The sequence below is a fragment of the Apodemus sylvaticus genome, chromosome 23 (assembly GCF_947179515.1).
Source record: "Apodemus sylvaticus chromosome 23, mApoSyl1.1, whole genome shotgun sequence".
NCBI lineage: Eukaryota > Metazoa > Chordata > Mammalia > Rodentia > Muridae > Apodemus > Apodemus sylvaticus.
In genome coordinates, this window is record NC_067494.1 from 25,188,550 (window position 1) to 25,213,592 (window position 25,043).

The 25,043-nt window shown below is 43.6% G+C and overlaps 1 protein-coding gene across 8 annotated transcripts in view; it reads right to left on the reverse strand.

The window, feature by feature from the left end:
- Hivep2 (HIVEP zinc finger 2) overlaps positions 1-25,043 on the reverse strand; it is a 189,590-nt gene that overhangs the window by 81,399 nt on the left and 83,148 nt on the right. For all 8 annotated transcript variants that reach the window (XM_052169382.1, XM_052169380.1, XM_052169381.1 and 5 more), the window contains one exon: positions 1,998-2,099. The gene's annotated coding sequence lies outside the window, so the exon portion shown is untranslated. The remainder of the gene's footprint in view (positions 1-1,997; positions 2,100-25,043) is intronic.

Genomic DNA, 25,043 nt, shown 5'->3' on the forward strand with positions numbered 1-25,043 from the left:
TGACTGACTTATCTTCATTTAATTACGCAAAATTGTTTTGCAATGGTACTATGTGTATGTAACAATGAGAATTCCTGGTCACAAATGAATACTGAAGCAAGCACCTCACAGGGCAGTATAAAAGATGCCCTGCAGTTTGTAAATTCAAGTTTTCTACTTTCCCAGATGTATACAGGCTACAAAAATGGCTAAAGATGTAAGGCTGAGGTCTCAAGGAAGATCACTAGAGACAAAGTAGTTGTTGGTATCCATAGGCCATACAATTATCAGTGAGAGTCGGCGTGACCAATGGCACCCTTGGGCGCTCACAGCTAGACAAACACCAGGGGTTGACTGGCTTGAAACCATCTCCCTAATCACTAGACATTTTCTTCTCCTATTCATTAGCATTCACTGGATTTTTAAATAGTTCCCATTTATTTGAGAGAAACTAAATAACCAGGTACATCATGAAAAATATGTCAAACTTTAGTACTCATGTCTTGTGACCTAAAATTAGGAAGATAATTTTCCTAAACATTCTGCTACTATACAAAGGGTTAATTAAGCATGAGTTTGCCTGAGTTTAAAAAAAAAATTACCAAGCCCTAAAATCAGTATCATTTAGACTTTCTGATGCCAAAAATCTGTTTGAGAGAGCAGGCTTTTACTACACTGACATTTTAAGAGTAGCCAAAGTCCTGTTCCCAGTAAATTCTGGCAGTGCCTAGTGATCTGGGAACAGCCTAAACAACTCCTGGTTCCCAATTTTCTATCTCAGGAGCCTCCAGTGCCATCCAGCACAACATAAAGTTCAACCAGGCAAGCCTTCACTTAAATGTCTGTTCTTGTCACAGACACGCATGCATGTAGAATGAGAATGGTTTAATACAGCAATATGTGAGATTTCTTCAAAAGCTTATTTTATTAGATTATAATCCAGTAAGGTGTAGACACACACACACACACACACACACATACATACACACACACAGCAATCTCCCCCAAAGTAAAAGGTGATACTCTCACATTAGCTCAAGATGACAAGGAAATGACAATAAAACTGTAAACAAAAGGGTGTGTGTGTGAGAGTGAAGCCCTAGTGGCAGAACCTAAAGCTGGCATGTGCAAGGGCCCTGGGGCCAATTCCATATAGTACATGACATTTTCTAGTGTTCAAGAAAAATCAGGCGACAGACTACAGAGACAGCATGGTGAATGAGAGCGTTTGTTGAGCAGGCATGAGATCTACATTCAGAGGGCACGCAGGTTAAAGGTCAAGTACAGCTTTATGCTTGTGTTGACATTACTGCTGAGGGAGGCGGACAATCTTCTGAGGCTGCTGACTGCTAGACTAGATGCTGGTCAGTGCGAGGCCCTGTCGCAAATGAATAAGGTAAAGAGTGATAAAGTGGGATATCTGACATCCTCCCCTGGGCTTTGTGTACCTGCATTAAAGATACACTCACATGCATACACTGTCCCCACACACACATCATGCATACATGCACATGTATATACATGCAATACACTGCTACCCCACATACATCCCACACACATATACATATATACACACACAGACTGCCCCCATACTATATATACATGGGCACATGTGCATGCATGCACACACATGCACATACATTGCTACCCATATACACTGCCTAACACACACACATCATACATATATGTGAACGTATTCACACACATGCACTGCTTCCCACACAGACATCCCACACATACATACATGCACATACACCACTTTACACATAGATAGGCACGTGTGCGCACACACACACACACACACACACACACACACACACGCTTGTAAACCTAGAGTAATTTTTAAAATCGCAGGACAAATATACAAATACATTCACTGAGTCAATGTTCCCATGGTCCATCACTTGTCTCAAAGGCTTTCAATTATTCCTGTCAAAAATCTCCCTGAGCGTCTACTTCATATCACACATAGGAGACTGAAGTCAAACTACAGAAAGGGAGTGAGTACTTTTACTTACCTACTGGATGGCTGTTGAGAGAATGTGCCAATCAAATCAATTCACTTAATCTTTCAAGTAGATCTGGTTATCGTTGGCTTTGACAAAACTCAAAGACTTCACCTAATGAAAACACAAACAGAAGAGCATCTCCATCAGGGCTTGATGACATCTGTGACTTAGTAATACAAATCAACACTAGACCAGCATCTTTCCTGTTACCGTGTGACAAAACAACAAAAGTATTTGGCAACTGGATTAAATTTTATAACTGGGGTAAAATGAATGCCCAGGCAAAGAGAGATTAAACGCCCAGAGTAAAATGGAAGAGTTTATTTCCAACATTGACTGGCGCATGGGAATGATTACCCACATGACACAAGGACATTAAAATCACACACAAGCAAGTATGGAAAGAGCTATTCTGGAATAACCTCCTCCGCCCCATTGATTCTAGTTGTTGGCTGCATTTCTCGAAAGCCATTAAACCTTCGCTACAGCCAGTATCTGCTAAGTGACAGAAGCTAACACCTACACTGATTATTTACACGTAGCAGTGGTCGAGCCATCTTGAAAATATTCAGCGGCATGGATTTCCAGATCATCCTGAGCATGCTCCTTGGTTCCCTCAGCAACCACTCAGAGTAGCAAAACCCCGTCGATAATTTATTATAAATATTTTATAAATATCATCAGTTCACTCCACTCATTTTCTCAGCACAACACCTGTCCTGAGGTCCAGAAATCAAATTACTATCTCAGTTACTGGAGAAGCGCCAAGAGAAAGTGAGTAATAGTTCACCTGGAAAGAGACTAAAATAGTCACGAGAGCATCAAGTTGAAGAGGAGATGGCAAAATTACCCAGCTTCAAGCTAATCCTGAGTCAGGTCTCTACAGCAGACTCAGTATTTTCAAGCAAACCAGGATTTTGAAGTCACAGAACATAACCACAGCCACATACTAGGCACGGTCTCGCCATTTTCCAAAGCCATACATACACACGATTTTTTTTATTGCACAATTTGGAATTATGATAGCCACTTCCCAAATCTTACTACACACATTAATGAAATTAATCTGTATTTAGAAGAAAAAAATGTTTGAAATAGACTTGCTATCTCTTTCTGGTTTTAGGTGATATCCTCAAAAGTAATATTAATAATGGGCACCAGAAAGAAGAATAGGGACATCTACCACGTAGAGCCTCACAGCAGTCACGAGAGTATGTATGAGTTCTTAAGAAAACCTAGTGACTGGATTCTGGCCTTACTGCTGCTCATAGAGTGGTTATGCAGGAAGTTTACTTGGGCGTGGACTCAAGAGACTTCTTCATTAGCAAAGATAAACAGTCCTCACGATCCTTCCAGATCTCCTGCCATTAGTGTGATGAGAAGACTGTCATATGCTTTGGTTATTAACTTATTCACCCATTTATTTCTGTGGTGTTGAGAATAAAACTTGGGGCCCACACTTGCAAGCTAAAAGCCCAACCATTGCCCTGCACCTCCAGCCCACCCTGAGAGAATGTGTGAGTGCATGCACATCTGCGTGTACGTGTGTGTGTGTGTGTGTGTGTGTGTGTGTGTGTGTGTGTGTGTGATTGTGTGTGATTATGTGTGATTGTGTGTGTGTGTTAACTTTATGGAATCAACAAATACAATCACCCTTCGATGAACTGCAAGATGGTTCAACACATTATCTTTGAACACCTAAAGCTGTAAGAATATCTGTCTTTCCTTTTTTAGTTATGCAATTTTTTCAAACACATCCGAATACCTGTGGTACCAAGGGGTCAGGATCCAGTTTGTGGCTATCTTCCAGGACGGGCACATGCAGGAGTTTGGCACGATGTTCCTTCCCTTTGGCTGCTTTCTAAAGCAGATTAGGATCCGCCCCCTCATGATGCATGATGCAGAACCCACTTGAAGAGTCCTCCTTACTACATAATTCTTTTTCATTTTGTGTGAATGCGCATAACGGGTTCATGTGTTTCTGTGTGTGAGTGTATGTACCTGTGTATGAACATGTGGAAGCCAAATGATATCAGTATCTTTCTCTCTGGATTTTTTGAGACAGGTCTCTCTTGCTATACCTAGATCTCACCAAATGGATAGATTGCCCAACCCCACCCCACCCCCTACCTCCCCCACATAAGATAACCTGTTTCTGCTTCCCAGCACTAGAATTACAGACACACACAGAGATGTGGACATGGACATGTGAATACACACATACACACACACACACACACACACACACACACACACACACGAATGGCCTGGGTGTACAGGGCAGAGGTAGAACTCTTAGCTTGCAAGGGCAAGTCCACCAGCTGTAGACCAAACACTATAGACATTAAGTTGCACACCTGGCTTTATGTTTATATGTAGGTGTTTGGGGATCTCAGGTCAAGTCCTAGTGTTTTTTCACCAAGTACTTCACCCACTGAGCCGTCTCCCAACCCTCAAGCTTAAAATTCTTTAAAAATTTTATATTTCGTTTTGTTGTACAGTGTGAAATTGACCTGTACAGACACAGAAGTCTAACATCCCTTTCCAGTCTTGCTCACTTCTTAGACAGAATACGGTTTCCTCAAATTATATAATTTTGCCTCCTAAGAAGTCTTAAATTTCTGAGTACAACCAGTTATTAGGCCCATATGTTAAAAGTCTTTTCACCTACACGGCTGCAGGCATCTTTTCTCTGTCTGTTGTTGGGGGTAGCAGTGATTTCAAATGACGAGAGGGCATTTTCAATGCTTGCAAGGCACCGAAAGTGATACCACTGGACCTCCTGTCCAAGTCCAAGCGCAGTAAGGCACATACATTATCCACCCACAAGTGACTTGGTTACAAGATTACCAGTGATTAGCACAGAAGATGCAATTATATTGCCTGTAAGCCAAGATGGGCAAACCAGGAGACATTTTCTTAGAAATATTCATTTCCTCACAAATAAACAGTGATACACAGTATTACAGTAGATCCCTAGCAATCCTATACTCCAAGGCATAGAAACATTTACAACCAGCTTTAGGGGCTGGGTCTAAACTGCCTTCCCGCCATCTTCTTTTCCTAATGTCCACACCACACTTGGCACTAGCAGCGGGGGCATGGGTGTGTGTGTGTGTGTGTGTGTGTGTGTGTGTGTGTGTGTGTGTGATTCAGTTGGCGGTGTTTTGGCCCCATCAGGAGATCAAAGAGTTCATCTGAACTTTACATTTTAACCAGTTTCATGTTAGAAAATATCTAACCCATTGAATATCTAGCTATGACTTCACCGTGCTTGTTACCCATTGGACTGTTCGACTATTTACATGCAATAAATTCAATGAACACACAATACTGCTCTGGCATGCCTGGAACTTGATGGGTGGCTTTCCCTGGTCATACACAGGGACCATGCTTTGTGAGTTTATGGGATGCTCCTTGGGGCAGGGGAATCAGACTAACTCCTACAGACTTATCAAAGTGGCCCATGGCAGCTGGAGCAAACTTGAGTCACTGTGTCCTTACATATGTGAGCAACCTTCCAACACTAGAAGGACTGGAAGGGCAGATGGGAATGCATGCAGAGAGAGACAGACCCCAAATCCTGCCAACTTAACACTATTCTCCCAACGCTATCACCACGCATAGCAGTTTGGTTGGTACAGCCACCCGGCTTAGTTAGTTACTCTAACCTGCTTACTCACTTAGTTAGTGCTAGTTTTCCTTAGAAAAACATAACAAAACTGCAAATATCTGAACCAGAAAGATGCTCCTATTCTTGTAACCCAAACACAATAAGCCACTATTTGCACCAACCTGAACATACTTTATATAAATGCCCTTGTACTGCATATGCATTCTTAGTTTTTTACTTATTACTCTGTAAGCAATTCTTTATTTCCACGTGTGCAGACAGCTCATTTTTACCAGCCACATATTGTTTCACAGAGTTAGAACGATGTCATTCCATTCATTATCCCTGTATGCAGGAATTCCTCATATGATTTTATCTGTGTCACTAGATATAAATGCTATTTTGCTGAAAATATTATTGGAGCCGGGCGGTGGTGGCGCACGCCTGTAATCCCAGCACTCTGGGAGGCAGAGGCAGGCAGATTTCTGAGTTTGAGGCCAGCCTGGTCTACAGAGTGAGTTCCAGGACAGCCAGGGCTATACAGAGAAACCCTGTCTCGAAAAAACCAAACCCAAAAAAACAAAACAAAGAAACAAAAAAATATTATTGGAAACAAAATTATTAAACCAAAAGGTGGGCATATTCCATGAACTTATACTTAATGCATACCAAATTATTTAAAGTACTTATAAAGCAGCCAACAATAAATAAGTATTCTAATTCAGCAAATTTCCTGACTTTGTACTTGGTGCTTTTTAAAAAACCACTTCATTCAATATCTGCTGTACCTGAAAATCTTTTATTATTTTAATGGTGACAGTAATTATTTTATTATTTAAAAGAATCTTATTGTCTTTATCTTTAATGAAAATTTTACCTAGTTATGTAATTGACCATGGTTAGGTCTTGGTTTTAGTTTTATAGTTATGTGGCTTTGGGGTGTGTGTGTGTGGGGGGGGGGTACTAATGCAAACCTGTGTTCAGGTAAATATGTACATATGTGTACAGATACCATTGGAGGCCAGAACAGGCCATCAAATCTCCCGGAAGAGTTGCAGTTATAAGCAGTTATATGCCAACTGCTGTGGGCGCTGGAATCCAAACTCTGGCCTTCGGCAACAACAGCCACAGCCATGAGAACTTCTCAGCCCTGGTTGCTGAATTCCTTTACATGTGTACGTTGAAGCCTAAGGAGTTGTCTTCATACTTTATTTTTCTTCCCTTTTCATTATCTCAGTCCTCATACAGAAGACAGAACTTTGATCCATGCTGTGTATTACTATATGCCTGGCACTGAACTAAGCAGTTCCGTGTGGTTCACGAAACATGCACATGTTGCACTGCATCGGTTAGCACTGTGTGTGGTGTGTCTGTGTGTCTGAGTCTGCAGTAGGACAGCCTCCTGCTCCTGGTGATTTTTTTTCTAACACTCCTTGATACACATATGTGCTTACAATGCTCTTATCTGTTTTATTACAGGTTCCTTAGCCTTCGGTCCCTGTGTTATATGCCATGCATTTCAACAATGCTCAAAAAATATCCCACTGCATTATGATTAAAATTGCACTGTCATGAATCCAACAGTTAGAAGTAATGAATAGAGACATCTCTTCTGGACTTTCATTTTATGTGCTAGCCAGGCACACTAGATTATAAACTATTTCTATGTGTATGACATGTGACTTTCTATTTCTATGTATATGACACGCGACTTTCACATTTAATACTCATCTTCTGTTAGTCTTCTTGTCTCTTTTCCTGCTCCCATTTCATGTGCTAAAAATACAGCATTCCTATCTAGCAACTAATTGTGCTAATTCCATTTAACCCCCCACCCCCAGAATAACATTCTCTAAAGGTGGTGAAACAGTGATTAAACAGAAGGTAAGTATTTTTAAGTCCTGTCTTAAATAAAACAGTGTAATTTTCCTGACAAAGCTGAGATCAAACTATACATAAACACAAGTTTCAAAAGGGATCCCCCCATCAGCCATTTTGTTTTTCCCCCATCCGAAGAAGCGTATAGTTCATTTAAAACACGAACGGATGGCTTAGATGGGCTAGGCAAAGTACGTTCCTTTCTCTTCCTTCTCCAGGGACTGATTCTTTGTTATTTAGGTTTGAACTCAAAGACAGGGAAAACAGAATGTAAATGACCTGGAGTTATAATAAAACAATCAGGCCTGGTGACACAGGCCTACAGTCTCAGTACCCACAAGGTAGAAGCAAGAAGATGAAGAGTTTAAGGCCAGCCTCAGCTACATTGAAAGTTTGAGACCAGCCTGAGCTACATGAGATGCTCATACAATATAAATATTGTAAACGTTTTTTTGGTCTTAAGACTGACTGGATTTTGCTGTGCATGCTAATTATAGTCACACATCATTCTCCCTGATTTATTGGCTACTCTATAGGCACTGGAAAATAATCTTGCATTTCAGATAGCCTAAGTGGACCATACATCCAGACTCTACGCTGACAGGCAAGAGGTCAAGAGCCAAAAGAAAAGAAAGCAAGTCAATCACGTCTGGGAGAGTGGGCACCTAAGGACAGAGGCCGTCTCTGAGTTGACTTGAAAAGCCACCTTCTGTGTCGAGTTGTGTGAAAGTACGAAATACAAGTGGCATGTTTCCCTGCTTTACTGAAGAAGCACAGAGAAAGAGAGGAAGATATTACATCTGAACCATGTTTCCTGAAAGACGGCAAGATGTCTACAAATTTTCTTCCCTGGAGTTCAAAATAGCACTCTTGAGTGGGAGTGAGTACTTTGAGACAGAAAGAAAAAAAGGAGAGAAAGGAAGGAGGGAGGGAGGGAGGGAGGGAGGGAAGGGGGAAAGGAGGAGGAGCTAAGGAAAGCAAATCACAGTGTGTGCTCCTTGGTGAGAGCTGTCTGCAAAAGGCCATTTGAGAGATGTGTACTAATTTGTGTGAAATAATAGTTTGAGCCAAAATGCACATACAGTTCATATGGCTTCACTCCTGGTCACATCGTGTGTGTGTGTGTGTGTGTGTGTGTGTGTGTGTGTGTGTGTGTGTGTAAAGGTGGACCCCAGGTGTCTTTCATCCATTCATATAAGACAGTATATCTCTGAACTTGGAGTACTCTACTTTGCTAGACTGACTGGCCACTTAGCCCCAGAGATCCCCCTGTATCTACCTCACCCCATTTTTTTTTTCAAATGGGTGCTGGAGATCAGAACTCGGATCTCATGCTTGCCTGACAAAGTGCTTTGCTGATGGAACCATCTCCTAAGTGGGGCCAGTTATACTTAAGGAAAGACTAAACTAAACTGTACATGAGGGGCAAGCAGTTCTCGATGATAGCCAGATACTTTTCTAGTAGAACTTCTGCTGAAGATGGCTGTGGTCTTGGCAGCGCTTTTTAAAACATAGTCAACACGGGAGTTTGCTAAATTAAAATGTTGTTTCTGGATCCTGCAGGTCTAAAATGAGTCCCCCAAAGTGGGTCACGTGCTAATATGAGCACTGTAGTCTGAGAAGCAAGATTCTAGTTAATAACCGGGCAATTACAAATGCTTGCTAAGTACCAGAGTTTCCGTTAGTCACTGAAGGAAGTCTATGATATGAATACTGAACAACGCTCTCTCTCTCTCTCTCTCTCTCTCTCTCTCTCTCTCTCTCTCACACACACACACACACACACACACACACACACACACACACACACACACACCGAGACAGAGACAGAGAGAGTGTTTTTTAAAAGTGGGTGCTCAATGGTTAAGATGTGTGGTAAGGATCCTAAGAATAACTGCTGAGACTAGGAGGGAGTTTAGTCTAGTAAGCAGCAGCTGCCAATGGCTTCAGATATGCGGAGGGTACAGGCCCTAGGGTGGAATAGAAAAGGAGGAGGAAGAGGAGGAGGAAGAGGAGGAGGAGGAGGAGGAAGAAGAAGAAGAAGAAGAAGAAGAAGAAGAAAGAAGAAGAGAGAAGAAGAAGAGAAGAGAAGAAGAAGAAGAAGAAGAAGAAGAAGAAGAAGAAGAAGAAGAGAGAAGACGAAGGAAAGAAGAAGAAGAAGGAGAAGGAGAAGGAGAAGGAGAAGGAGAAGGAGAAGGAGAAGGAGAAGGAGAAGGAGAAGGAGAAGGAGAAGGAGAAGGAGAAGGAGAAGGAGAAGGAGAAGGAGAAGAGAAGAAGAAGAAGAAGAAGAAGAAGAAGAAGAAAAGAAGAAGAAGAAGAAGAAGAAGAAGAAGAAGAAGAAAAGAGAAGACGAAGAAGAAGAAGAAGAAGAAGAAGAAGAAGAAGAAGAAGAAGAAGAAGAAGAAGAAGAAAAGAGAAGACGAAGAAGAAGAAGAAGAAGAAGAAGAAGAAGAAGAAGAAGAGAAGAAGAAGAAGAAGAAGAAGAAGAAGAAGAAGAAGAAGAAGAAGAAGAAGAGAAGAAGAGAAGAAGAAGAAGAAGAAGAAGAAGAAGAAGAAGAAGGAAGAAGAAGAAGAAGAAGAGAAGAAGAAGAAAAGAAGACGAAGAAGAAGAAGAAGAAGAAGACGAAGAAAGAAGAAGAAGAAGAAGAAGAAAGAAGAAGAAGAAGAAGAAGAAGAAGAAGAAGAAGAAGAAGAAGAAGAAGAAGAAGAGACGACGACGACAAAGGGCTCCCAGAGCAAGCAAGAAGGTAGAGTTATCCAGCTAGGGCACACCTGCTTTGAGTCATAGATTCCCATCCCTGGAGACTTCCAGCCAGAATTCACTTTTAACCAGGGAAGGGAAACCTCAGCTGTGCCTGATAGCTTCAGGTCTACAAATTACAACCCTATGCTGAGGACTGGATAGCTTGCCAGGCCTGTGCAAGTAACGTCTACTGGCAATGGTACCAGTGTTAGGAATGTAGATCAAAGCCTGGGAGCAAAAGTTATCCTTTCATCTCTGTATACATACAGATGCATGTATGTATAATGTCTCTGGTCAATATGGTCTTTAAAGACAACAACTGTAAGAGCATTAGGCAACAACTTTTTAACTGTGACATAGTTAATAATTTTCTGCTAGTGTCTGAATATGACTTTGGTTGCAAAAATAAATGTCTCCTCTCCTATAAAGTACTTTGGGATGGCACATACCCACACACCACCCCCAACGACAGCACCCTGCTTCCTTTTCCTCCCACACTGGCTGACAATAGGAAGCAACATACCCAGATACAGAATGAAACCATTAATGAATTATACCTTGAGTTTCTTTGAACTGCCTTGGAGACATTTTCCTGCTAGCCCACATTATGGTGTATAGATTGCACAACGGATTCAGTGGCGGAGCAAGAGGGATCTGGAAAGATTTATCGAACTAAGGATTCCCCAGTGAGACTACTCTGAAGAAGGTAACACGGGGCTGTGGGTGCCTAGCTGGCACTAGCAAGTGCAAGGGAAGCATTTGGGAAAGGATTAGGACTCATCAGCATCCCTAGATCAGGTTAGACCTCTTACTATTCTACTCCCATGGGCTAGAGAACAAACAGACGCCATCACCTTCCTAAAACACTGAGACACGGGCTTGGAATGCCAGCATGCACCGTCCTTGATACCAGTGTTAACTGGCTTACTATGTTAATTATCCCAGACACATCTCTGTCCTCTGTGCCATCTGGCTGTCCCCAAAAGAGAAATCATAACTTAGGGAACATGTGACTCTGCCATTTCAAAACCCTGAGGTCTTAACATCACAAGATACCCATCATGACACTGGAATTAGGTAGGGCCCTGGAACCCAGCTTCCTCTAGTGAATTATCTCCTCCACTGGTCCCATTAAGACCCAGACATTCACGCATTCACTAATGGTGAGAAAGTGTTATCAGGGTAAGGGTTCTAAATGAAGTCTAACTTATGACTAGAACACGGAATAATGTACAAACAGGCAATCCCTGCTAAGATGATGGAGCCTGCCTCCCACAAACCTTTCACTTTCTGCTCAGAATCCTCAGAGCCCTTCCTGGTACCCTCCTTAAGTAAGTCATATGACCAACTATCTCCTGTTGCTGAACCCACAACAGCAAAAGCTCTCCGGAAGTTTCACTGGAGGTGACCAGACAAACAAACAAACCAAACCAAATATCAAATCACATAGTGGATTTCTGTAAAAAGAATTTAAGAGAAAAACAAAACTAAATATGAAATCTTGAGGCTGTATATGAACTTAACGTGAAGAAGGAAATCACTGTCGGTGAAAAGGCATACTTGGAAGTGGGTGGGGCTTTTCTAGAACAGGATGCACAATCCCCCCCCCCCCGTGGGAAATATCATCACCAATTTTAGTGAGATAGACAGCAAATGGCTCTTGCCATATAAATCAGGACAGGGCAGGTTTCCGAGGCAGTTTCTGTTTGAATGGAGCTGGCACTTCTGAATACAGACCATCGGTAATAACTCTACCTCGCTGAACACCCAGAAAGTATGCACAGCTTTGGACTCGTCAAGGAACTTACACAAACATTTCACATTCCTTGGTAGGTAGCTATCACTGTAATCCTCTGGGTTCCGGTGTCCACCTACATTTAGAACCGCCAAAGGGGACCACCAGAAATCAAGAAGTTCTATCTACAACAGCACGGCTTCTGACAAGGAGCTTGGGGCTGAGGTCGAAACAGGGTTCAGCAGAGAAAGACTTCCCCTGCCGGAACTGATGTCTTCAGGAATCTGGCTGCCAGGCCCGGACTAAAACAAGGTCAATGCATCCCCCAGAGGAAGCAGTTAGACTAGCTGGGTTGGTTTCCCTGAACCAGGCCTAGAAAACCCTTCGGACTAACAATAGACCTGGCAAAGAGAAGATTGTTGTCTTCCTCGGCACAGAGGGGTGGATCCTCCTCCCAAGTGACAGGCAGGGTACAAACCTATCTCCAGCAGGCAGCAGAAGGAAGCGCAGCTAAGCGCTAGGCAGAGCAGTCAAGGACAGCCACTTGTGGGTCAGACAAAAGCATACTCTACGCCTCAGGACTAGGGCTATGGAAATGTATATTGCAGACAGGACATCCCTCTTGGCACTTCATCCTGAGTGAAGCCCAGGCCACAGCAACAACAACAACCCGGCCAGAGGACAGCCTGCACTGCACTTCAAAGCTGGAGGCCATGGGAGGCTGGCCTGCAGCCAAAGACCCTGGGAGCTGCTGGGGAGTACACTGCCTGAGACAAAAGGGAAGGGATCTGGTAGAATCTACGAATTCCAAGCACTGGGGAGGTCTTCTCAGAGATCCTGCCCTCTCCTGTCAGAGCCGTGATTTAATCTCTTTGAAGAATTAAAAAAGGAAAAGAATATACATTCTCCAACTTCTCTGTCTGAAAGACAGACACCACAATGCAAGCTGAAAAGCGCTCTGGTCCCTACAGCCTGCAGCCATCATCTAAAGCAATAGGGCTTAGTGAGCTGTGGTACCCTCCTCCTTCATCTGAACGTGGTGGGCTTTACGTGCACGGAATAGTCTCCACCATTTAAATGCAAACATCGCGGTAGCGCGGCTGCAGCCTCCCAGATATTTCCCACCAATTCTGTCTAATTAGAGTCACATCGAATGTTAATTATAACCTGACAGCTGTATGATCTGGCAGGGCACAGCTAGCAGTCCCCTTTTAGGTAACAAGAGTCTAACTAAGGTGAGGCTTCAAACTCTGGCTCAGAGAGGTTTAGTCGCTTACTCAACAGAAACAGAATCAGCTGGGACCTCAACTTAGGCTCACATTTTTAAAGCAAAGCAAACAGGAGACGGAAACAGACCCCTGTCCAGTCCTAGGGTCTTGTGATCAGATAAATCTGAGCTTGAAAAGGCCTTGCAGTATAAATTTGAGGATCTGAGATCTGACCCAAGGCTCTCCACACATAGATCGGCAGACACCCAGTGCTGGGTGGCCTTCTGTTTTCTGGCTAGCTGTTTTGGTCTCATCGTTGATCTCTGGGTTCAAAGTGGGACCCTGAGATCAAAAAATAGGGTGGAGAGCGACAGAGAAAAAAACACCTGCTCTTGACCTCTAACCTGCATACATATACACGCGCATGCACGCACTACAAGTCTATAAAAGAAAAAAAATCTTCCTTTCCATAGTCTTGATATGGATCGGCTGAAGGCTGCCAGCCTTCAAGGTCCTTTAAGCAGCCCAGACATGGGACGCTTGCAGCCTTAAAGCAGGTGGGTTCCCTGTGAGAAGCCACACCCCACAAATGCTCATTGGAAAGGAGAGGAAGTGTGAGTTGAGGTCACTCAGCGCGCTCCTGTCTGTGCATCACCGATGTAAGGCCAGCAGCACATACTCCACTAAACAGGCAGTTTATCATAGCTCCGCCTGCCATCCCTAATGGCACGCTGGCTGGGGGAGGAATAGCGTCCAGCTCCTTGCTAATCCGGTGTGGGGATGCCAAGGTACAGTGCTTGACTTGATTGCATAAAACGAAGGGCTATTTTCAGCCTCTGAATCACCGTCCTGGCCCCTTCACCAATCCTAAAGCCGTATTAGGATCCTTTCAAAATATCTTTTTCTCTTCCACTTTCACTTAATTCTGACACAAGCAAACATTTAAAGGAGTTGTGGTAAGCTTCCAAAACATGAAACTGCCAGAGGGAAGAGGAAAAAAAAACAAGAAAAATTTACAAATATTTACCATGTATAGTGGTCACCGTTAACGTGACAGCGGGCAGCCGGCACTTAGCGGGACTCCAGCTCCCCAAGGTCACAAACGATTTTTGTGTTAGTCACTTCTGAAGAGGACTTTGAAGAAACACATAACAGTAATGGAAATTTGAAAGCGTCTGATATAGGAAGAACCTTCGCTATTTCTGTGATTATTCCCCTGGGACTAGTACTGACTGTTCAAAAAACAGGATGTTTTGTTTGGTGTTCCTCATAAAAGACAACTAAGCCAGTATCAAGACTCAAAAAACCATCCCAGATACAGACCCGTGTGGAGTCTGCTGATATTCAAAAAGCCAAATGGAATTTTTACTCGTGTATTCCATTTGTTTCTCTCAACGTGAGACGACCTCGGAATTGAGTTTCTTGTGTTTATGGATGCCAAAAGGGACAGACAGACAGACAGACAGACAGTTACATAAGGCCACTCTGCACCCACTTGCATTTGAGAGCCAAGCATTCCACCCTAACTACAACTCAATCTTCACAGCTAAGGCTTCGTATTTTTAAAATTAACTCAGATGAATGCATAGTAGCTAGATATCGGTTTCATGTACTCCGATGAAAAGTACTACAAAAGTACTACACAAAAGGCTACATCCAACCCCTGAGAACTGGTGGTTTTTATTTTTTATGAAACCAGAAAAGATATTGTTTTAATATCTGACTGCTTAACAAAATTTGACTGCCTGGTGAAATACAATCAGCTTCCCATTTCAGTCTCTGTAACGAACGTTCTAAGGACCCCAATAATAATTCTCTCCTGGAGTGGCTACGGCTCACGGTAACTGTGATGAAACCATTCACACAAGAAAGATGAATTTAACAGGACTGGATTTCAAGATGACCTAAAATGAGTGCAGGCCACGCGCACCGAGTGCCATCTGTGTCCAGACCTGGAATGGCCTCTCAAGGGAACTTGAGTTTTCTTCCACACTTTCATCTACGTAAATGGAAGGATGGGTGACCCCGCCCCGATCCTAATCCACAGGAGAACACAGGACAAACGGGGTCATCTGAAGCAAGTGGTTGGCTTCTACCTTCTCCAGACACTGGTTTTACAGAGTGCCTGGAAAGAATCAAATGAAAACTACTTGCTGTCTCCACGGGTTCCCATTCAAGTCCATAAAGGTGAGAGGACTCTTCCAAAGTGCTACAGCCTGTATTTAACTAACAAGGCTCCGTGATGATGATGATGATGATGATGATGATGAGTGTGTGTGTGATATATTTGCGAGATAAATATCTATATGTATATATAAAACATGTAACATATTAGGCACCATTTATGTAACATAAATTATAAATATAAAGTAAATATGGAATATATCATGTATAATGTAATAAATAATATAACATAACAATATAATGTATAACAGGATATATGACATGACATTATATGATGTATAATGCACAATATATGATGTATAATGTAAGATGTATTATTTAATATATAATTTAGAATATAGAATATGGAATATATAATATAATATAATGTATAATATATAGTATATATTATGATGTATAATATAATGTATGGTGTACTGTATATTATATAATTTATATTATATACAATACATATATTAGGCATATTTTGATATTTAACTATTCCAGTCTCTGGAACCTGCTCTGTCATCTGTTAATCTTCTATGCACTATGCTATGATATTGAAAGGTTACAAGAATTATCTTTGACCTCAAAAAAAAATGCCATGACAGGGAGACAGGGAGAAAACCCAATGTGAGAGGAGTTCAGTTGGGAAACAAACTCACACGGAGGTGCCCTCAGGCACGTCTGAGGTAGAAATGTCCAAAAGGGAGCAGCTGCACTTCCAGGTACGGAATACAGTGGACGTGTGTACACATACAACATGGAAATCCAGCTGTATGCATTAGCATGGAGTGAGGCCCAGAACAATGGGCCCTGTGGGGACACTTCAGAAACTGAAAGCTGTAAGCGGTCCTTCCGGTGGCTGAAATTTGGTTTAAGTCATAATGAAGACAGGTGTGTGTATGAGGTTGAAAAGGCAGCTTGATGGGGGTGGGGGTGCACAGAGCCCCTGAAACAAGGGACAGAGAGTCAGTGACAGTGAATACAAAGACAAATCCGCTGACAAATCGCAGGCTGACACGTGTCCCTGTCACTGATTTGCAAAGGTAGGAAGCTATTGCCATATCAACTTAGGTGGTCAAGATGATGGCGTGTTAGGAAGGAGCAGCATAGTAGCTGGGAAAGCCCTGGGGCTGGTTGTTGTATCACTTGCTTTTTTTCTTCCCCCTAAGATGGAAGCGATTTCAACATTTTTCAGTTTCCCATGTTGAGAAGTCTTTAATGGAAAGACCTGAGGGGAAGAAAATAACAAAGTCCTAACAAGATTTTACAAGATTAAATTTTGGCCACAGTGAAGAAATAATTATGACTTGATTGTGTTAAAGTAAAACTTCAAATTCTCGACAATTAGCTAAACCACCAATATTGATTTATGGACCTCGGCAAGCCTTTAATCAAAGGGATACGCTCTTCAGCCATAAAAGGAATCGGTAAGAAATCACAGGGAACTGTGGAAACCGTACATAGAAAGGTCCGAGCAGTGGTGACTTCCCACCACTGCTGATCCAAATAAGATGCTGCTCTAAAGCAGCATTATAAATGAATGCAGTAACAACCACTTCCATTGGAAAATCTAACCAGCCTTATTAATGTTTAAGATAATATTTGAGACAAAGAACGGGGGCCCAAACCGCCTGGCTAAAGAACTTTTCAAACATTTTCTCTGGAGGAGGTTGGTCCTACCCCTGGTTAAAGGCAGCGATGAAGGACCAAGGTCTGAACGACCCTGAGGGAGAGCTCTCATGCTCGGTACCTAAGGGTGCCTACCATGCTCTCATCTCGAAAGTTATTTCATAACAAAGAAACCGTCACATCGAAAACGTTCAACAAGAAACCAGCCCAACTGAAAAATACTCGCATTACCTTCTGATGGTTTGTTCTAACTGAAAACCTTGTTATTATTCATGGGATTGAAAATTCAGCAGAGGATGTGTGCTCCTCTAGAGCTTAGAGCATTACATATGAGTTGCTGTCTGAAGAATTTAAAAAGAGCAGAAGCGCTTTCTTATTTCGTTTACAAGTTAGTATTTTTCCTAAGTACTTTGCTCTTAAGTCTTAAGAGATGTCAGGAAAAAAAGAAAATAAAGACAAAACCAGGCTAAGAAAGAACAACTTCAGTGGGCCTGAAACACATAAGGCCTGGGGATAGATGCAGGCTCCTAGCCAAGATGAGGGTCCACTTGCCTTCGGTCTGGGTCTGGACACAGAGACTCACAATACGCCCCCAGGCATTACCCAATGCCTTTGTAAGATATAACGGCTCACTTTGATAGTCCAGACTCTGTTGAGGCCACCCTGGTTTCTACAAAGTAAGGGCTTAAAATCTGATCTTCCTACAGGAAATGTTAAGTAAATGAAACATGTAGAACTATGAATGGAATCTGACCCGTCATCAGAGATCAATGAGAGCGACTGGCATTTACTGACTCCGCGGGCTCCAGCACTGTCTTAAGTGATTGCTACGTGTTTCCCATTAATCTTTCATAAGACAGGAAAAAATTATTTCCTATCCTCACCTTACTGATGCCCACGCAAGGCCTCAGGACTTTGAGGAACTTGCCCATGACTATAGAGAAAGTACTGAAGGTGTTTATTGATTAACTGATTGATTGATTGATTGATTGCTACATTTTATGTATTTGGAGAGTTGAATTGTGCCAAGGTCAGTTTTCTCCTTGTACCATGTAGGTTTCTGGGACTGAAGTCAGGTTGCTAGGTTTGGCTGAAAGCATCTTTTCCCATCCAGTCATATCAAAGGCCCTAAAGATTAGTCTTTGAATCCTCTGAGACAAACTTAGGATCTAAAACAGATAGATACACAGAGTGGGGATTTAAGAAGCTTCCTGGGTTCCAGAAAGACGACACAACCTGGCCATGGTGTCTCATGCCTTTAATATTAGCTCTTGGGAGGAAGAGGCAGAGGCAGGCAGATCTCTGTTGAGTTCAAGGCCAGACTGGTCTACAGAGTGAGTTCCAGGACAGCCAGGGCTACACAGAGAGACCCCGTCTCGGGGAGGGGCGGGGGGGGGGGGGGAAGAAAAAGAAAGAAAAAGAAAAGGCAAAAAAGACAACACACCTTGCAGTCATGTGCACCCCATTTTCACATTCAAGTCTTACTGACTCATGCGAACCATCAAGAACTAAAGACATGGGTTCATACTAAGATGGTGTAACTGCTTCGCCCCTGTGACCCTGCATGTCACCAGATCCTTCATAGTGAAACCGTGTTGTCAGACTTAGAGCAAAGCTCAGTCCACCACAGCCAGCACCAGAATCAAAATCTTCCTTCCATACCTCCAACTACTGTTTTTCTTCACTCATTATCTTAATTCATTTTGGCTGTAAGAAGTGTGTGTTACTCTCTGACATCAACTAATTGGTATACCTGAGAGACTGTCTATACTCATGTCCCTCTAGATGACTTTGCTAGAGGGTACCATGCTCCCTGTCTCTAGAAACGACCATCTATTCATGCTGTCCTTGCTTAAGAGCAACATTTTTTTAAAAAAAATTACATGCTTCTCTTTTAAATTTTGCAGTAACATAATTATTGGAAAATGCCTGTTAATTTTTCCAGTGGGAAAAATCGTGTTTATTTCTCCTTTAAAAACTGGCCCCTGGTAGGTTGCCCAAGCTCCGGAGGATGACCATCCACATATGAGCAATGCTAATTGGTGGGCTTAAAACCAAAACAAAACAAAAGGACATGACGTTGGGAGGAGGATGTGGTACTAAAGACATCCAGGAGGAGTAGGAAGGAGTTCTGCAAGGGGATATGACCAAGCACATTGTCTAGTTGTACAAAATTCTCAAAGAACAAAGAAAAACACTATGCAAATCTTCGTGATGAACTGTTCCTCCCTTCTCATCTGTTCACTGATTCATTCAACAAACAAACGTGAGGTGCTGTATGGCATGGTTCTGATCCCCACGGATCTCGGAACTAGTGAAAACCAACTGTGACTGGGTGAACCCCCTAACCAAGGCCACACCATGGTGTCTGGATATTTAATAGCACGTTCTCTCAAATTCAAGACCCAAAGCCATCAGAATAGGACCCGTCCACCAGGCTTATATCTCATTTCTACAACTATCCAATGTCCCAGGGCGGCCTGAACCCAACTTTAAAATCATCAGTGAGATGTTCTAGAATCTTTCCACAGGAAGTAGCTGGCTCAGCCCTTTCACAGTCTACCTTTGAATAGCTTACCTATCTACAGTGTCCATCTTGACAGCTTCAGAGGCCAGGGAGAACCAACACAGGATAACAGGAACCCTCAGACCTTCTCGGGTCCAAGAGTAAGAGTCTCCTGGTATGAAATGCAAATATCTTCACCCCTGACAAACTGGATATAAGCATTTCATCATTTGATGTACAAACAAGAACTCAGGGGTTTTGTGCTCCTCTTGCAACTAAACTTTTCTTAGTTTCATCGCAACTTTGTACAGCATGGGTCGTCCATTTTCTTTCTCTTTAAAACTGAACTTGTCCAGTTCGTTCCTACAGTCTTTGGTACCTGGGACCTCAATTCATAGGAACTATTCTTTTCTTCTCTTGGCAGACTGTGCATTTGGTAAAGACCGTGTACACCATGGCATGTCCACACGGGATCCGAGGAAATATTTGCACACTTCCTCTATTCTTTAGGAGAGGAGCAAGTCACAGCTGTTTCAGTCTGTCAGCTCTCTAAGCCTGGGACGGAGAGGGAAGGTTCCGTCCCACAGGAGCAGAAGACCTCCATGCCAAGAGCATCTCCCTGGAGGTTATGGAAAGCCTCACCTGTGATGGGTACCAGCTGGGCTATCCCACCTGCTTGCCTGTCTCTCATCTCCTCGACTTATTTAAAAAGAGTCATATTCCCCAAGTTCACTTTGATATCTAGCATTGGAAATCTGGACTGTGTTTCCCCTCTGGACGAATGTCACAAATGGTAACTGACACTCGAGGCTACCCCTCCTAAAGCTTATATAACCGGATTTAGAATTAGCCTAAGGCAATGTAATAAGAGTACCACAGAACCTGCCAACCTTGGATGGCACAGTTTCTTGCCGGATTGCCAAACTGAGGACTTGATTCAATAGTATATAAAACTGCCTTTCCCAACATAGGCCACAAAAGACCAGGAAGAACTCTACGAAATAAGCAAACAAGAATAGCAAGACACATTGTCTAGAGGCACACACAGTGACCTGGCGCTGCACTGACGACTGACTGACTGACTGACTGACTGACGGGGACACTCTCAATGGCTTCTGTCTTTGTCAGAGGCAGCAGGGTTGGTCCAGTTACTGGCAGCAACAGGGGCAGAACATTGAAAAGAAGAGACAGGACAATTAAGTGAGTCAGAAGCAAGGGCAGTCCTTGAGGAGGGAGTTCCAGCCTTGAGAGAGGGGAAGAGGGAATTCCTGCCACAAGTCAGCAGGGGAAGTCCCCTGGTTGGGACTGCTGCTCAGTCATAGACTAGGAACACAAATACTCACTATTTAGAAAGTTTATTCTCCCCATCCTTGGTTTCCTCCCTACTTGGCATCTTAAGGTCAAACTTTGTGCTGCCGATTCGGTCTGTGTGCTGGTTCAGCCTGGCAGATGCACAGGCTTCAGATTTCTTGATAGCCTATGGAGGCTTACAAGTGCAACCATGTTGCCTCCCTGGGGACACTAGACAAGGCAGGGGCTCCTTCTGACTGTTCAGATTGGCAGGAGAGTAGTAGGACTGCGTTACTGTCATCCACTGGGTGGAGGACAGGGATGTTGGGAAATATTTTGCAATGCACAAGACAGTCTCCCTACCGCCAGGAGTATCAACCCCACCATAAAGATCAATCACACTTAGCCAAAGGAAGGCCAAGCGAAACCAACAAAGCGCAATGCCTGATCTTTAATGAAGGATATAAAATTAAGACAGCCCAGCTTCAGGAGGCTGGCAGATAGAGTGTTCATCCACCTGGTTTCACCTGGATAAAAGGGAAGTTTTCTCTGGTAGGAACTTGGACTCCCATGTACAGAGAAACCGCGCCCCAGCTGCTCCTCAAGTGTGTCCATAGACTACAGCTGTGTTCCTCAGCCGGCTTCAAAAGACAACCAGAAGCAGGGAGCAAACTCTCAGGCGGGGCTGGCTTACAGCCAGTCAGTATTCAAACAATTAATTCTCCCCAGCAAAGGTCTTCCTGGGCTGCAGGGGTGAATGGGAGCGGTGATGTCGTCCCGGGCGCAGGTTCCAGGAGGGCACAGACTGCAGGTCCACTCTGACACAAATGACTGCCTGTGGAGGGCAGGGAACATCAGCTCTCCCTGACCCTCTGTCTCCAGCTGAGAGCAGGTCACCTCCGTTACCAAGGTCACTTCCTTTATCAAGTCCCATCCACCAGGAGAAGGCCTGCTTCCTTCTCACAGAAAAGGAGTTAAGGAGATAGCTCCCAAGAAAGAAGATAAAAGTGAACTGGGGAATCTTCTCAGAACTAGGCTCCCAACATCTGCCAGGTGAGACTGCAGCGACACCCACCCGATCCACCCTGGCTATGAATTATCCCACCCCCTCCACCTGTCTCAGGCAATGAGCTATCCCACCCTCCCCCTCCACCCTGCCAGAGGGTGAGCTATCCCACCCATCTCTCCACCCCTGCCAGGCAATGGGCTATCCCACCCACCCTCTTCACACCTCCTCTCCTGCCATTTAATATCCCACCCCCTCCCCTCCAGGGAACCCCTCCACCCCTCTCAGGCAGTAAGCTATCCTACCAACTCCATCCATCCCTAGCAGGAAGTGAGCTATCCCACCTACCCCCATCCAACCCTCCACCCCTGCCAGGCAGTGAGCTATCCCACTCACCCCCCTCCACCTCTGCCAGACTGTGTGGTATCCCTCAAAAGGAGATTTTTTTTTGAACATGGTAGATAGGTCAAACCCTCTAAGGGGTGTCAGAAATGTTGACCATAAGAAATCAGAGACGTGTCCCTGTGCGTGCAGTGGGAAGACCCACTCACGTCACGACATCTGCTCACTAAAGTCTCACACTTGAGAGAAGGGACGACAGCAAGATGAGTCTCTGGCCAACTGTACACAAAACTGTTGTGTTTACTGAGTCTTTGGTGGGGAGTCCAGTGAAAGGGAATGACAAATGGGGACACTCTGCTCGAACTATGCTAAGAAAAAAAAAGCAAAGTTTTTTAATTTTAATTACATATGTGCACGACGGAGTGTGGAGATAGGTGTGAATGCAGTGCCCACTGAGGCCAGAAGAGAGCGTGGGATTCCCTGGAACTGAGTTAGAGGTTGTTGTGAGCTACTCTACCTAGGTTGTGCGACTGGAATTCCAGTCCTTCAACAAAGTATCGAATGCTCTTAGCCCAGTCGTTTCCCAGCACCACAGCCCAAGTTTTGTATATTGCTCTCCATTCATAGGTTTAAAGGAAGCTACCAAAATGGGGTAGTGCCGAAGGTATGCTCCAGGGAAGCAGTTTTAATTATATTTTCAAATATGAAAATGTACAGAAAATATACCATACCACAGTAGAAGCATGTGTAAAGTGGATGCAGTAATAATCCGGTTTCCCCTGCCATCTCAACATTATCATGACATCGCAGGGCTCTGCTTTCCCAGCAGATGCATTTGAAATCTGAGACTTGCTAAGCCATGTTTGTTGCTAGTTCTGCTGTTAGCTTTTATTCTCCCGGTAAGGGCTGGCACTTTTAGAAATATCTCTCATCTGCGTTTGAGTGTACTCAACAACTGTTATCTCATTACTTTACCACATCCTGGGAAGGACTAAGTGACAGAGAGCATCCACCATCCTCCCTTTCCAATAAGCAGCAGCAAGGGGTTAAAAAACCAAGACCTTCCTATCCGCCAGATGCTCTTACCGCTCCCTTTCCTACCGAGGGCTCTGGCCAAGCTGCCTCCAAGGAAAGAAAAAACATCTCCTTAGGTCAGAACGCAGACAGACTTGCTGTTCAGGGCCCTTGTGCTAAACCTAAGAGACAGATGCAAGAGCGTACTCCTCTCTGGGTGTAAATAACTCTAACATGACTGATGGTCCACGGCAATCAATAGCAGGGACAACTGCCTTTTTTGGAACTGCCTGGGCAGTCATCTGGAGAGGGGGAATTGCTAAGCCCAGGCACACTGCCTGGATCATGCCCTGAAAACAAGCTTCGCAGAAGAGAAGGGTGACTGGCTTACTTATTAAAGAGACAACTGTAAAGTCTGATACAAACAGACAAGCATAAAGCCTTCACTGCACAAACCCAATGCTTGGCTTGGCAACCAAAAAATAAATAAATAAATAATAAAAACAATAAGCAGTTGAAATAGGCTGCATTACTTCATTTTCAAAAGTCTGCTCCCCCCCCCCCACTTCATCCCTAAGATGACACCGAGAAACAGTCTGCAGGGAGGGCACTGGCGGAAATGGGCTCCCCAGTGACCCGGAACCCACAGCAGGAAATGGAGGGGAAACCTCGTCCGCCTGTCGAAGACTTCAGTGGGGACCATGGGGATTTCTCCTTTTGCTTTGGTTCTGAAGCAATCTACACTTTCCTCAAGGCCAAAAGTCCAGCTGACAATTGCCTAAATCGTCCCCCCACCCCCACCCCCGCCAAGGTCATTCTTTTCCACCCTGTCCACAAAAGCAAAGGAACCTCTGTGACTTTGAGGGTGATGAAAGAAATTTCTGACCCCAATTTCAATTTTCAACTTATCTAACTGAAACCAGATACTGAGTGCCAACCACAAGAAGTTTAAAACATTATAACATGAAGCCAGAGCTGATTGAGCAAGTCACAAAATAATATAGACAGACCTAGTGCTGTCTGTCAACCTAAAAAATTAAAATAAAATAAGATAAAATAATGAAGGCAGAAATGCAATCAGCTCTTTTACAACAAATAAACCTGGTTCATTTACAGCTCCTGGATATAACTATGTGTTGGTCAAATGTTCTTATTTCATGGGTTCTTACAGGCTTTCAGGACTGGGGCACATTGTTTCCCAAACACCATCCGGCCATAATGACCAGGTTACCACTGATAATTATGCTCGCCTGTCTATAGGTTTGTCAGCTAAAGGAATCCACAAACGCCCGTCATAATGAGCAGAATTCAACTTCTGGCACAGCTGGGCTGACCACATCACATTAGGAAAACAAGCTCTTTGCAATAACCAGTTCTGGGCATCACTGGTTAAAAAAGACTAGTTTCCTGTTTTTCTCAAAGACTTCAGAATGTGGGCGTTGCTATTTTTGACCCCACCCACACTTCCTCTCCTTAATTGCTGCAGATGAGACGCTGTAAACACCTAATCATGGGTAGTGTATATATATTGAAACTGTAGTTTAATTTCAGGTGGGGTTTGTCCATTCTGAGCCAAGGCCTCACCTGTGCTGAGACAGGATTTGGGGCTTGGGCCTGAGCTACCCCTCCCCCCCAGCCCCTCAACTATCTCAGAAAGCAGTCCTTAGGGCTGGGCCTGAGCCAGGCAGGTGCAACAAGCTCTGTGCTGGGTCCTTGTAGCTGACACCTGACAAGGCAGTTTGGGGGAGAAGGCATCTTAAAAGTGGAACTGCACCTCAGGTTTGCTGAGCATAGCCCACAGTTAAGAGTCCGGGTTTAAAAAAAAAAAAAAGACAGTTACGAATCTGTTAAAATGAATAAATAAAATAAAATCCCAACCTAGCATCTACTTATACCATGAAAGCCCCTTCTTCTTCCCTAGG